A 14,284-nucleotide genomic window follows, 5' to 3' on the forward strand; every position below is an offset into this window, starting at 1 on the left:
AAATCACACATAGTAGCAAATTACATGTAAGCTTTTCTTATATGAACATATGTAGGCATTTCATATCTTTTCTCAGGCTTAATAGAACTACCAGCATCATGACTCTTATACTTTGGGGCCATTGTCAATAACTAAATAGCATTATTGAAACAAAGAGAAGCATTTATCTAATGCAGACATGACTTGTTACAAGGGAGAACTCTAGAAAAAAACTAACATAGGAACTAATATTTGGTGCAAAACAATTTAATGACTCACACTATTGTTTCCCAAAGTAAGAATGAGTATGATTGAGTGGATTGCTGTGAGACTTTACATTACTTAGGGAAATGCCAAGATTTAACATGTAATTAAAATTTTTTTATTTTATTTATTTTTCTGCCATGTTTACCTGAATTCACTTGTGTTGAGTTTGAGTAAAACTAAATCCTACTGTACCATTCTTGTTTAATTTATTAGCTAAAGGGTTTGTCTTGGAGTCAGGAAGGCCACTTATTCAAGTCCTACCTGTGACACGTGTGTGAGCATGGAAAAGCAATGAACTCTCACAATTCTAGGAAATTCTGTGACACTTATCTATGAGCTGTTGACCTACATTGTTGAAAAAAATCTCTATGCAAAGAGCTCCTTATTTTAATCAAATCTCAAATCTAGACAAAAACACAAAAATAACAACAATAAAAGATACTTTGGATCATTAATTTTTCATGTGTATCTTTCTTGTCTCCTATTTAAATTAGAAACTACTTAAGACAGGAACTCTCACAGTATCTCCAGCTTTTCTATAGAATCTGCAGTCATGCAATGGATTTGAGAAGATAATGACAAAATGAAGTAAATTATACTGCTGTTTCAACAGATGAAGGTAGAAGTAAAAGGGTGACGTTGATTGTTGACAGACAATGTGGAGATTACTCTGATTCACAAAGAAAGAATAAAAGGCAAATGAGGTGGCAAGATGGTTTTGGTTAGTGAAATAAAGTATCGTATAGCTATTCTTGGGGATAATACAGCTGACAAATGTGGCATTATATGCTATGCAATGGAATGCCATTAAAGTTTATGCTTATGCTTACTGTAATGCAAGATTGCTAGCAGAAGCCTTTTGCTTCTGCAATTTCAAACTGTCACAGAAAGGCAGTTGGAAGTTTGAGAATCTTCAGAAAGTCAGTTGGAACCTGAGGCTATAAATAGGGCTGAAGTTCCAACTAATGGGTCTTTTGCCTTCTGGCTCTCACTTTGTCTGGGGGCTTCTGCTTTTGGGGCTTGGGCTTAACCTGTTGGCTTCAGCTTTTTGGCTTGGCTTTGGCCTTTTGGCTTCAGCATTGGCCTGTGCTTATTTTGTCTTGGGGAAATTTGGATCTATCTAATTTTCTCTGGATCTCTCCCTGATCTCTCCATTACATCCCTGCTATTTCCCTGAAGTTCCCTTTGGGCCCTGGGAGGAAGGGTGGCTTGGTGATTAGACATAGTGGGTTTAGATTCTGTAGGCAAGTAGGGCATCCTAAACAAGTTAACCCCAATTTAGTGATTTGATAAATATTTTACTTCAAAGGCAGTCAAACCTTCCTGACTGGGAGAGCCAGACTCTCTCAGTCTAAACCTCTTCTGTGACCCATCCCCCACCATCCAGCCTTCTCCCTAGCAGCAGTTAGAAAACCTAAAACCTCTTTCCCTCTTATTATTCCTGACTTTAATAAACCCCCTTTGTTACCTATACAAGTCTCTGGTGAATCATTGTATCAAAGATTAAGGCAAGAGCTGAAGAGGGAAGAAATTATTTTCTTTTTATTTCTTGAGGGTACTGCAGGTATCCATCTTGGCAGGAAGTACATACCTGAGACTTCCTGCAACCATCAGTTTCACTGGCAGGGAGGAGCCCTTTTGTCTCCTCCCTCAAAGGACTTTAGAAATTAACAAGAGAAATTCCCAGCCTATTTCCTCTCAGTATCCTCTGTCTCTAGCCTCAGTGAATAAGCCTGTTTAAGCTGCCCTCCTATATACTCCCTGTCATTCCCTTACCTTCCTATATACCACCTCGTTCATCCCTTCCATACACTCAGCTATCTCCTTCATTCCCCTTCCAATTCACCTCATCACATTTATCCCTCCTCACTACCCAAATTGCCTGAGACCTGTTAGATTACCAATTTCTTCATAACATTACTTACAGAATCTTCTCTGGACTTTCTATTTCTAGGATTAAGAAAGCTGCATTTGAGGCTATTGTAGTGACACATACAATTCCATAAGAGGACAAAAAGAAGCATTGCTCTAAAATCCTGGTTATTGACATTTAAATAATCTGGGCTAAGGCAATCTGAGAAATATACAATGAAGAATCTATATCTTTCCTGTTCAATTATATTCCATCATAACTTGCAGGAATCTGTCAAAGCCTGTGAGGTTTAGCTCAGCTCATCACCAGTTCTGAAAACCAGCACAGCAGGTGTCAGAAGGATGTATGTTCCACTCAGTTTCCCCTATGTAACTCTTTTCTCACTAACATCCCCTTTTACTGAAATTATTGTAATCAATATCCTTACTTAGTCCCAGGGAAACACAGAAAAACAATACAGGCTAATAGCAGAGCCCCCCACAAGTCCCCTATAACTCCTAGGAAATTCCCACCCTTATATACAATAATACAGAAATTTCCCTAGAAGTCACTTCACAACAAACCAACATATAATGAGTTAATGTTAAGGATTTTAAAACTCTAACTCAGATTCCCATACACAGGTGCCTGCAAGAACAGGCCAGGGGGCAACTGGGTAGCTCAGTGGATTGAGAGTCAGGCCTAGAGATGGGAGGTCCTAGGTTCAAATCCAGCCTCAGACACTTCCCAGCTGTGTGAACCTGGACAAGTCACTTGTCCCCCATTGCCCACCCTTACTACTCTTCCACCTAGGTGTCAATACACAGAAGTTAAGGGTTTAAAAATGTAAAAAAAAAAACAGGCCAGAACAGTCTCCAAGATTCCCCCCTCCCAGACTTGATTCAGTACAGTAATTTTAACATAAAAGAACAATGAATGAAATATGAAGAAATTGTCTCCCATGAAAAGGCCTGTACTTTCTCACCACTGTGGCCCAAGAGATATGTCAAACACACCTAACACATTGTCTCCAAAGATAAGATGTATGGTAGGAATGGAATTCATATCAACATTGATGTAATCTTGAGAAGAATGATATAAAAATTAAAATCAGCAGATGGAACTTCATATCAGCCACTGCAGACCTACTGAGTCTCTGGCTCTTCTCACTCCATTTTTGATCAATTGTCCCTCCCCCCAAGGGGAACTGGAGTGCTGGTAACCCCCTTTTACTCCCCAGCAATAACTCTAAAACTTTACTTTCCTAAATATAATCACAATCTCTTATTGTTTAATTATTGAGATTCGCCAGTATGTTAATGAATGTTTGTTAAAGCTTCCAAGTTGTGTATGTTTAGAAATACTTTTTTTCCTATACTATCTATTTTTATCTTTTACCACTCTTCTTTCTCTAACTCTCCTTCTTTCCTTTTTCCCTTCCTTTCTTCTGTCCTTTCCTTTCTATAAATTGATTTGACTAGCAAATATCTATTTTGATTTGATCTAAAAGGTAACTTTTTCTGGCACTCTTGCATTACACTGGAGTTACAATTGCAAGTATACAATTTTCAAGAACTTGAAATATATAGTTTGGTTTTTCAAAGAAAACACTGTATTAAAGTATTTAATGTATTAGTTTTATTTAATAGTAATGCTTGTGGACATTTGGGTCAAATTTCTACTCTATAGAATTAGACTTCATATTCAGAACAAACACTGTTGTAGAGAACTGTAAATCACTTTGAATATTGGCTTTTTCTACTAGTTGGAATTCAAATAGATTTCTTGGATTTTGCCTACTTTGAACCAAGTTTTGATTAGCTTAATGATAGTCAATGACCTATTTTCTGATGGAAATTTTTAGACAAATCCGCAAAGAATATTACTATGTAAATGAATATAGTTTTACGTATTATATCTAAGTCAATCATGCTATTGCTATAAATTTCCACTTAATCTTTCTGAAAAATATCTCCATGTCCCCAAATTCCAAATAAATATAAATTCCATATACATACCCACATATACATGTACATCAGAATATACATGCATATGATCATGTAGACTAAGATTAACTGGAGTACTAATCTTTTAACAGTAAAAAATTTCTCTTTTAGTTAAAAATCAACAATTTAAGTTGTATATGTTTTTTATTTTTTATTTAATAAACCCTCACCTTCTTTCTTAGAGTCAATACTAAGTATTAGTTCCAAGGCAGAAGAGTAATAGGGGCTAGGCATCGAGGCTTAAGGGACTTGCCCAGGGTATTATAGCTTGGACATGTCTAAAACTAGATTAGAACCCAGGATTTCCTCTCTCCAGGCCTAGATCTTTATCAGCCTTGTTTCCCTCATGTATGATTTTTTTTGGAAGTATTATTGAGGATTTTCAACACTATCTTTGAAGTTTGCTTTAGTTTAACAGAACTAAAAGTTTACTTTGTTTACTTGACATTTAGTTGTTCTCATAGTTTTGCTGTTCGGTTAAAAAAAAGGGCTTTCAAAAAAGAACTCTAAGTGAATCTAGCAAGAAAACTATGCAATACAGTTAATATGTACAGTTTTATAAATGGATTACTTGATAGTATTGACTTTCTGATTTCTAAGTTCATCTAACACCATAAAAAGAAAGGATCAAAATATATCATTTTGACTATAAATTTATTAAGTAATTATATTTATAATAATTTTACTTGAGTGCAATGGGAATAAATTAGTTACCATTCCAAATACTGAAGTTGTCTAAAATTTATTTTATTCACTAATATAAAAAAGGGTGGAATTTCCAGAGCCAATATGCTGAGATAAGAAATAATTGTTTTATCATTCTTTAATGTTACTTTTAACCATTAAAAATAAATTTATCATATTTTTATATATACGGTATTTATATATACACTGTAGAATCAGATACAAATGAAAAGTCTGATAGGCTTCATTCACCAAAGTCTATGAAGGTTGCCTCAAGAGTAGAAAATATTGATAATTCTAGGTTTTCTCCTTCTTGTGGGTCTATTTAGATTGGCCATAGTAAGTGAAACTCACCATATCTTTCAGTTACATACATTTGTGTTGTATGCATGTAGATCAATCAATGAATTGGCAGCAGGATTTGAATTTGTCTTCTTGATTCTAAGTCCAACCATCTGTTCACTATACCATGAAAACTGAAGATTCTGAATGTTGTTATTCTTGGTTGTAATCCTAGCTCCTTTGCCCTCTGGAATATCATATTTCAGGTTGTCTTATTCTTTGGTGTAGGCACTGCTTTAGATTCTTTTTAGCTGCAACATTTTCTCCTTGACCTGGGAGTCCTGGAATTTGGCTATGATATTCCTGGGACTTCTCATTTTGGGATCTCTTTCAGGAGATGAACAGTAGATTCTTCTTATTTCTAATTTGGAATATCAGTGCAGTTTTCTTTGATTATTTCTTAAAAGATAATGTCTGGGGCTAGTTAGATATGTGACTCTGGGCAAGTTGTTTAGGTATAATCACCTAGCCCTTACTGCTCTTCTGCCTTGGGACCACTACTTGTAATTGATTTTAAAATAACAGGTAAGAGTTTTAAAAAAAAAATATGATGTCTAGGCTCTTTTTTTAAAAATCACGTCTTCAGGTAGTCCAATAATTCTTAGATTGTCTCTCCTGGACCTATATTCCAGGTCAGTTGTTTTGCCAATTTCACATTTTCTTTTTTTTATATATATTTTGATTTTGATTGTTTATTGATGTAGCATGAAGACAGTAGCTTCCACTTGCCCAATTCTAATTTTTAAGAAATTATTTTCTTCAGCGAGCTTTTGTATCTCCTTTGCCATTTGGCTAATGCTATTTTTGAAAAGTTCCTTTCCTTAGTGAATTTTTGTACATCTTTTTCCATGTGGCCAATTCAACTCAAATCTTCAGAGGATTTTGTGCCTCTTTTACTAATTAGCCTGTTTTCTTTTTTAAGGCTGTTGAGTCTTTTTTCATGATTTTCCTTTATCATGCTCATTTCTTTTACCAATTTTTCTTCTACCTCTATCTTTTCTTTTTTTAAAACGCTTATCTTCTGTCTTGGAATCAATATTGTGTATTGGTTACAATGCAGAAGAGTGATAATAGCGAGGCAATGGAGGTTAAATGACTTGCCCAGGACCACACAGCTAGGAAGTGTCTGAGGCCAGATTTGAACCCAGTGTCTCCCATCTGTAGGCTTGGCTCTCAATCCAAGCTGCCCTCTCTTCTACCTCTCTTATTTTACATATAAAATATTTTTGAGTTCCTAGAGGAATTCTGTTTGGACTGGAGAATAATTCACATTTTAATTTGAGGCTTTGGATATATAAGTATTGACTTTGTTGTCTTCTTTCAAGATTTTGTCTTTGTCTTCCCTGTCACCAAACTAACTTTCTATGTTGAGTTCCTTTTTTGGTTGTTTGCTCATTTGCCAGTTTCCCCCCTTGTCTTTTAACTTTAAAAATTAATACAGAGGGGCTCTGTTCCTGTGATGAAGGGAGCACTGTCCCAAGCTTTAGATTCTTTGTCACTGCCTTCAGAGCTAGCTCTGGGGATCTATAAGTTTTCAATTCGTCCAAGGTGGTATGACTTAAGGACACGTGTTTAATCTTCAAGACTATAGTCTGTGAGCAACCACAAGTACTCTTTTCTGAACTCAAACTGTGACCAAAGTCCCCTGCTCCCCTGCTGGTGTGTGCTAGTGTTCCTTCTCACCCTTAGGACTATGTCCCAGATCTTTATATGGACAATGCAATAGACTACTTCACTCAGAGCCAGGAAATGAATGTCTATAATCTCCTCTGACAATTTGTCCAACTCCCTTATTGTCAATGGGCTGAGGGCTCCAAAAGTCTTTGCTACTGATTTAGCCACACCCAAGGCCTGTGCTGGCTTGCCAAGATGGAGCCTACCTTGGTGCCCTGCTTTGCACTCCACTCCCACATTGGTCTAACAAATCCATTCTATCGGTTTTCCAAGTTATTTTGGCTTGAGAAAATTTTTGTGGGTTCTGGCTCTCCAGAATTTATTTTGAGGTGTTATATCAAACTTGCTTGAGGGTAATTTGGTAAAGCTCAAGTAGGTCTATATAACTTCTCTACTCTCATAACCATACAAATGCCTTCTAAGCATTGAATGTGCTCAAATAAAATCATATGTTCATGGACAGATATCAGTATTTGGCAGCACTTATTTCATGAAAAGACAATTTTCAGAAATAAAATATGTAAAATCGCATTATATGCCATCATTAACAAATGAACATCTATAATCAATTTTGATCATTAGGAACATTAACTTTGGACCATAAATAAATGAAATGTTATCTGGGGGGGAAAAACAATTCTATTCTTTTAATTAGTAAATCTATACTACAAAAAAAATTGTACTCATTATTATTATTATTATAGTTTGAGTTTTGCCAATAAAAATTTATGGAAAATTGTTTTCTCTCTTGTTATGTAAAAACTTCCACAATATCCTCAATTTTGCCTCTTGGCATGTAAAACCTAAAATATTTATTATCTGGGTCTCTTGTAGGAAAAGTTGGGTAAGCCCAACTTTATGATGAAGTTATTTGTGTAGAGATTTTCACACCTATTAGAATGCAAGTTTTTTGAGAGCAGGATATGTGATCTATCTATCTTTGAATCCTTTAGGTGCCTAGCACAAAGCCTGGAATATATGAATTCATTAATGAATGAATAAAGCATTAAGTTTTAATATGTGCAAAGCATTGTGCTAAGTGCTGGACATACACATAGAAAAGTAAGATAATTCTGCTTAAGGAGCTCACAGTCTAATGGATGAGACAACACAGATGGAAGATTTCAGCTACAAATCAGATGGAGAAGTTCCATAGTCCTTAATGTGCAACCACAATGCAGATATTAATTTCTGTTCTTTAACATCATTTCAGTGATAAAATTGTATCTGTTTCTGATATTGAACCATTTGATAATGCCAAGGATTTTGATGGTAAGAACTTTTGTTTTCTGGGTCTTTCGTAGTTGCAGCTGTTGCATATGCAGGATTAGTTGCCAGGCAGCGTCTTCAACAGCATTGATTCCCAGGATGATGATTGAGGACACTGAGCTGGGTTGAAAGTGTGGCTAATCCCAAGACCACTGGGTTCAGAGACTAGAAGGAGATAGTGTTCAAGGTGACAGTGACAAACCTGGCACATATTGCCTCCTGTCTCTCAGGGTGCCTTTGGAAAAATGAACAGTAATCAATTTGGATTTGGAAATGAAGACAAGAATTTCTTTCTATAAAGAAGTCAACTTTTTAAATATTCCATTGTGCTCCCGGTCTGGCCTGCCTGTAGTAAATTATTTTATTCTATAAACTTCCCTCCTTAATCCCCTCATCTGATGTATCTAACACCCTGAGAGAAAACTACCATGATGCCAAACTTCTAGGGATATGAATCAACCACTTGAGGTCAGTCTTCAATGATTAATAAACTCTTATGCAGATATATTCTCCTTTTCCCAGTGATTTTTGTATCCCAGGTTGTTATGATTCAAACCCTATTCTCCATTTTCCACTGTCCACTGGCTTCTTGACATTCCCTTCAAACCACCTCCACCAATGTTTGACTCTTAAAGCTACCCACCCCTTCCAATGTCTGCTCCATAGATAAGATACTACTTTGCATCTTAAATCTTTACCCTTCTTCAATCTTTTCATACTCACTGAGAATGGGCTCTTTCCTGGTGCCACAACTTCCCTGGGTAGACTTGCCTGACCTTCAGAGGTTAAGCTATGAGAAAATGTATAGATTGACATAAGAATATTGCTAATAAATAATATAATCCAACATTAAATTTTTTCATTTCCCCCTTTTATTCATTGAGATACAGAGTTTCCTCAATGAATTCCTGACATTACAATTATAAATTCCGGGATCAACTCATCAGGACCCAAAGGTGTTAAACTTTTAAAGGTTTTTAACTATTAAGCTTAGGTGTTTTTAACATGATGTTAAAATAGCACACTGACAGGAACCACTGGGGGCAGTCACCTTCAGCAAGTGGGCCTTTCAAGAAAAAGGCAGTGCATGGGGAAGAAATAAAAGACATGGATAAGCCAACCCTCTACTATTCACTCCCCCATGTCTCATGTCTCAGATCCTCATACTGCTGTTTGATTTTGGAAGTCATCTTCTACTGCTGACATCTGATCATTTTGGAAATTTCCCTTCTTATACCTTTTAGTATATAGTGGCTCTTGGAACAGTTACTCTGGCAAAATTTTTGCTTTACCAATACCTAGATCATTTCATGAGAACTGACCCAAGCCTTATGATCCTAATCTTATTAATATAAAAAACATCCGATTATGAACTTTTGCACTAGAGCATTTGCACTTTCTGTACTCCTTGTTACTCTTATTTCTATCTAAACCAGGTACTTGATTTAAAAACAACCAATGACAGACTTAAAGGAGATAAAGAATCTATGAGGATCAGATTTTTACAATGAACTCTTCTAGTTAAAATTTTAATATGTATCTTTTACAATTTAGTATTAGAACATCCTCAAGGACTTTGTATTGCTTTAGGGTAGGAACTGTTTTTTTTTTCATTCTGTTTATTCTCAGATTTTATCATAATGTCTGGCATATATACTGGGTGCTTAATAATTGCTTGTCAACTGACTAGCTTAATTAAAATACTCCAATGAGTCTTTTTAACTTCTGGTAATATTTTAAAGATTTTTCATTATTTTTAAATTTGTTACTTTTTCCCTTCTTTAGTGGTTGACATCATACTGACAAAGAAGCTTCTTATGAAAAATAACCCCATTGTGAAGTTCCCATACTACTCTATTTTGGGTACTGTCTTATATGGAAAGGTAAAACCACCAGTAAAGCTGTTAGAGCCCTTAAAAATTCCAGTGGAGCCTAATCTATTGAAGTTCTTACAGAAAAATGATCAAGTAATTGGCAAGATGTCATTGTGAGCTAACATGGCTTCAATCCAATTGCAAGGAGCTACAAATTATATTCAGTCCTTCAACTGCCTTAGACAGTCCAAGAACATAGAACAACTTAATCAAGACATGAAATGAAGTTTCCAAGAGATTCTCTTGCCTCATGTCTGAATACCAGGTGAGGAAGCATAGTTGTGTGGGAAGCTATTAGAGACAGAGGAAATGAAAAAGTTTTGATTGACTTTGATAGGCGTCAGGAGGTAGTAATCATAGCAGGGAGATTGGAGTATGTGCAAGAAACTGAAACACAAAAGAAGTCTCTGATAGAAAGGACCGTCCAAAAAACAGAAAGGGAAAAACAAAGTATAAAAGAGAACCTGACTATATGTCCTGGAAAGTTTTCCATTTTACACAGCAACAAATTAGAAGAAACTCTCCACAAGCAGTACCCAGAGCTAAAGGTCACATACAATGCCCTCACAAAGAACCTTTGCCTGAGTTGTGTACAAAGCGTGGAATGAAATTCTAGAGAAACTACAGAGGTTGGTTCAAAAATACCTCCATGTTCCTCCTCAGATTGTTCAGTTTCTGCAGCAGGTAAACTGTGAGACATTCTCTGAATCTCTTTTTAGAGCTGAGAAAATTTCTGCTATTTATGAAGTGGAGGGTGAAGCAATTTTGCTGGTTGGCTCTTCTCCCCAAGTTCTTTCAGAAGCTGAAGAACATATGCAGAAAGCCTTGGACTGTGAGTGCATTGATGGGGTAGACAGTGAGATTCTTAATGATTATCAATGGAAAACACTCATTGACAATTTGAATAAGAAATACAGCTGTTCTTCAAAGACAATGGTAATAAAAGAGCAAAATTCAGATACTGGAGTTAAGATAATGATTGCTAGTTGCGTTAGGCCAGTATGTGAAATCTTCCAGCTGCTTTGTGAATTCATAGAAAAAAAAACACAAAAATACAAACATTTGTTGCTATGACTTTTTTAACAGTCATCAAGTATGTGAAAATGGAAAATGTGCAAATCAGCATAATCAAAGGATGAAAAAAATGTGAAAGTTGATTTCAAAATTCGTATTAACCAAAGAGGCATTTTATTTAGTGATCCTACAAGAGGAGTGATGAAAGGAATAACCATGGTTAAAAATATACTGGATTCAATACATGTTAAAAATATTAGCATTGATGAGCCAGGAGCCAAAGATTTCTTCAAAGACAAAGAAGAATTTTATACAAGGGAAGCAAAACAAAAGTTTAATTGTTTGATTTGGCTACAAGAAAATGGAGAGGAGGGCAATGGAAGCAGTATTGATGGGCAGAAGGCCCATTGCAAGATAATCTTAGAATCTGGCATCTTATTAACTGTTCAAGAGGGTGACTTAACCCAGATCTCAGCAGATGTGGTGGTGAATGCAGCAAAGGAGGACCTAAACCACTGTGGAGGCCTGGCAGCTGCATTTTCTGAAGCAGCAGGCTACAAAGGGAATGTGACCAAATAGTCCAACAGCAGGGCAAGATCTCTACTGGCTCTGTTGTTGTTTCTGGTACTGGACAGAACATGCTCATAGGTATGTGCAGTTATTAAAAAAACATTATCACTTTGTCTAGCTGGATTCCATGGACATAGATCAATTGCTATCCCAGCTCTTGACTCTGACTCCCTTGGCTTCCCTTTAAAAAAGTGTATAGAGATCATTGTCCAATCTATCAAGGAAATCTTCCTGTACCCTCAAACTAAGCAGAGCCTGAAAAAGATTCATCTTGTAGATTCATCTGAGGAGACAGTTCAAGCTCTTTCAAAAACTATGGAAAACATCTTTAAAGATCTTTTTCCTGGTAAAAATTCAATGTCATGTACACAACAAAAAAAAAAAAGAAAAGAAAAAAGAAAAAATCCTGAGAAAAGAAGCCAAATGTGGAAACTTGCTGGCCTCCATCCAAACTAAAGAAGGTCTGGGCATCTAACTGATGAAGGGAGATATTCAGAATGCTGAAGTGTCACGATTTACCTAATATCCCTCAAGATAATTTTGAAATTGAAGTAGTGTGATTCCTCTGGATCTTTTATCCTCTATATCTTTTGCATTGACCTTACCTTAGTAACACTAACGCAAACTTAACTTGAGGTCAGAATTCTACTGCTCCAAGTGTGTGGAAACTGAGTATGTCTGTGCAGATTCCCCACACTAAAAATTTCCAAAATCAGAAAGTAGTTAGTTCATCTGGGTGTTCTGATAGAGTCACAGTAATTCCTCCCCCCACCTTTATCCAAGTATAACACTTATTTACAGTAGCCAAGTAGAAGTTTTCAGAACTAAAGGCAACACAGAAATTGCCCACCTCACAAAAGGAAATGAGAAATAAACTGGTAGAAATAAGTCAGAAAGTCATGAGCAGGTCTAATCCTACTAGGGTGAAGGCAAGAAATTTAAGACACCTATGCTTTGAATTTAATAGTCCTCACTTTTAAAATAGGTATACTAGTACTTGAAGTACCGACTCGTAAAGAATTACTGCCAGGGAAGTGTTTTATAAACTCTTAGTTATATTTGTATAATTATGATAAAATAAACTTGAAATATGACATTAATAATTTGCTATGTCATTTTGCTGATGGAGAATTGGTCAATTACTTTTTAGAGGCATATAACCTGTACTTGAATGGGATCACTAGGTATGTAGTCAATAATAACAAGAGTATCTGACATGTAGATAGTTTGCAAAGCACTTGGTATATAATATTTCTTTTGACCATCACAACAGCCTTGTAATATCAAATGGGCTCCATTTATGTAGACGGCAATTATTCTATAACTTCGTGACTCAGTCAAGTTGAAAGTCCTATAGATATTTTGCATTTTAATTCTTTTCCAAGAATCTTGCATCAAGATTTCACTGAGATAAAGCTTAAATGTACTGACCTCTGCTTCACTTGGGTACTTGCTTTGATGAGGACTGCCATTCATTGTTAGCTTATCTTAGCATTTATACAAAACTTTAAGGTTTGCAAAGCACTTTGCAAATATTCCTAATTTGAACCTTACAACAATCCTAAGAGATAAGTCTTATTATTAGTCTCATTTTGTAGGAAAGGAAATTGAGGCAGATAGAGATTAAGGGACTTCTCCAGGGTCACAGCTAGTTAGTATGTATATGAGACTGGGTTTGAACTCAGGTTTCTGAATCTAAGCCCAGTGCTCCATTATACACAGTCACCTATTCACTGTCATCCTCTCTTTATAGAGATAGATATGCCTATATACATATACATATATGTAAGTATTTATATGTATATCTGTACATGTGTATCATTATATATAATTATCATTATATATTCCAATGTTACATTCTTCTGGTCGGATATGTGTTTATTCCTCTATATTCTTTTATGTCCCTAGTTATTTACCTGTTGTTTCGCCTTTTAGAATGTAAACACTTTAAGAACAGGGACTTTTTACCTTTCTTTGCATCCTCAGCACTTAGCAGAGAACCTAGCACATAGAAGGCACTTAAAAATGCTTTTTGGCTGATTGTTTGACTCACTATGTACAACCTGAGCTCTCTTATTTTAAGGAAGAAGAAAAATATATTTCTTAAATATGCTTTCAAGACTTCTTAACTATTGACCTGGTGCTATGAATGCAAAAGTAGATGTCTTGGCACATCAAACTGTACACTACCCTAAATAGACTATCTTCTCCATATGTCCATCACCCTCCCTATGTCCTGCTACTGCCTCTTTTCTGACTTTATTTTTCATCCTCACTATCTTTTGCTTGTTTTTCCTCCTTTGATGATTCTTAATCCTCATCCCTACTATTCGTTTCTGTTTCTCCATCTTCTCCAAATCTATGTCTATGCTTTTCTCCATTCTCTATGCTTTTTATCTTTCCCTTTATTCTTCTCTCTTCCACCAGCATCTCAGATTTTTTAAGAAAAAGCTCTCCATTGCTTAGAGAAACATCTTTCCTTCCCACTCTCTTTTCTGCTTGCTTTTAAATTTCTGAATAAGCTACAGTTCTATCATCTTCTATTCAGAAAGCTCAAGCGACATGTGGAGGGCTTACACAGTGCATGGAAGATAATAAGATGAAAATACATTGACACATAATACAATACATTACTTAAAAAGGAGAGGGGAAGGAAGGAGAGAGGAAAAGAAAGAAAGAAAGAAAGAAAGAAAGAAAGAAAGAAAGAAAGAAAGAAAGAAAGAAAGAAAGAAAGAAAGAAAGAAAGAAAGAAA

At 35.8% G+C, this 14,284-nt stretch overlaps 1 pseudogene; it reads left to right on the forward strand.

Moving 5' to 3' along the window:
- The first annotated feature begins 6,999 nt into the window (after positions 1–6,999).
- LOC123241541 overlaps positions 7,000–14,284 on the forward strand; it is a 51,896-nt pseudogene continuing 44,611 nt past the window's right edge.

Source organism: Gracilinanus agilis, chromosome 3 (genome assembly GCF_016433145.1).
Source record: "Gracilinanus agilis isolate LMUSP501 chromosome 3, AgileGrace, whole genome shotgun sequence".
NCBI lineage: Eukaryota > Metazoa > Chordata > Mammalia > Didelphimorphia > Didelphidae > Gracilinanus > Gracilinanus agilis.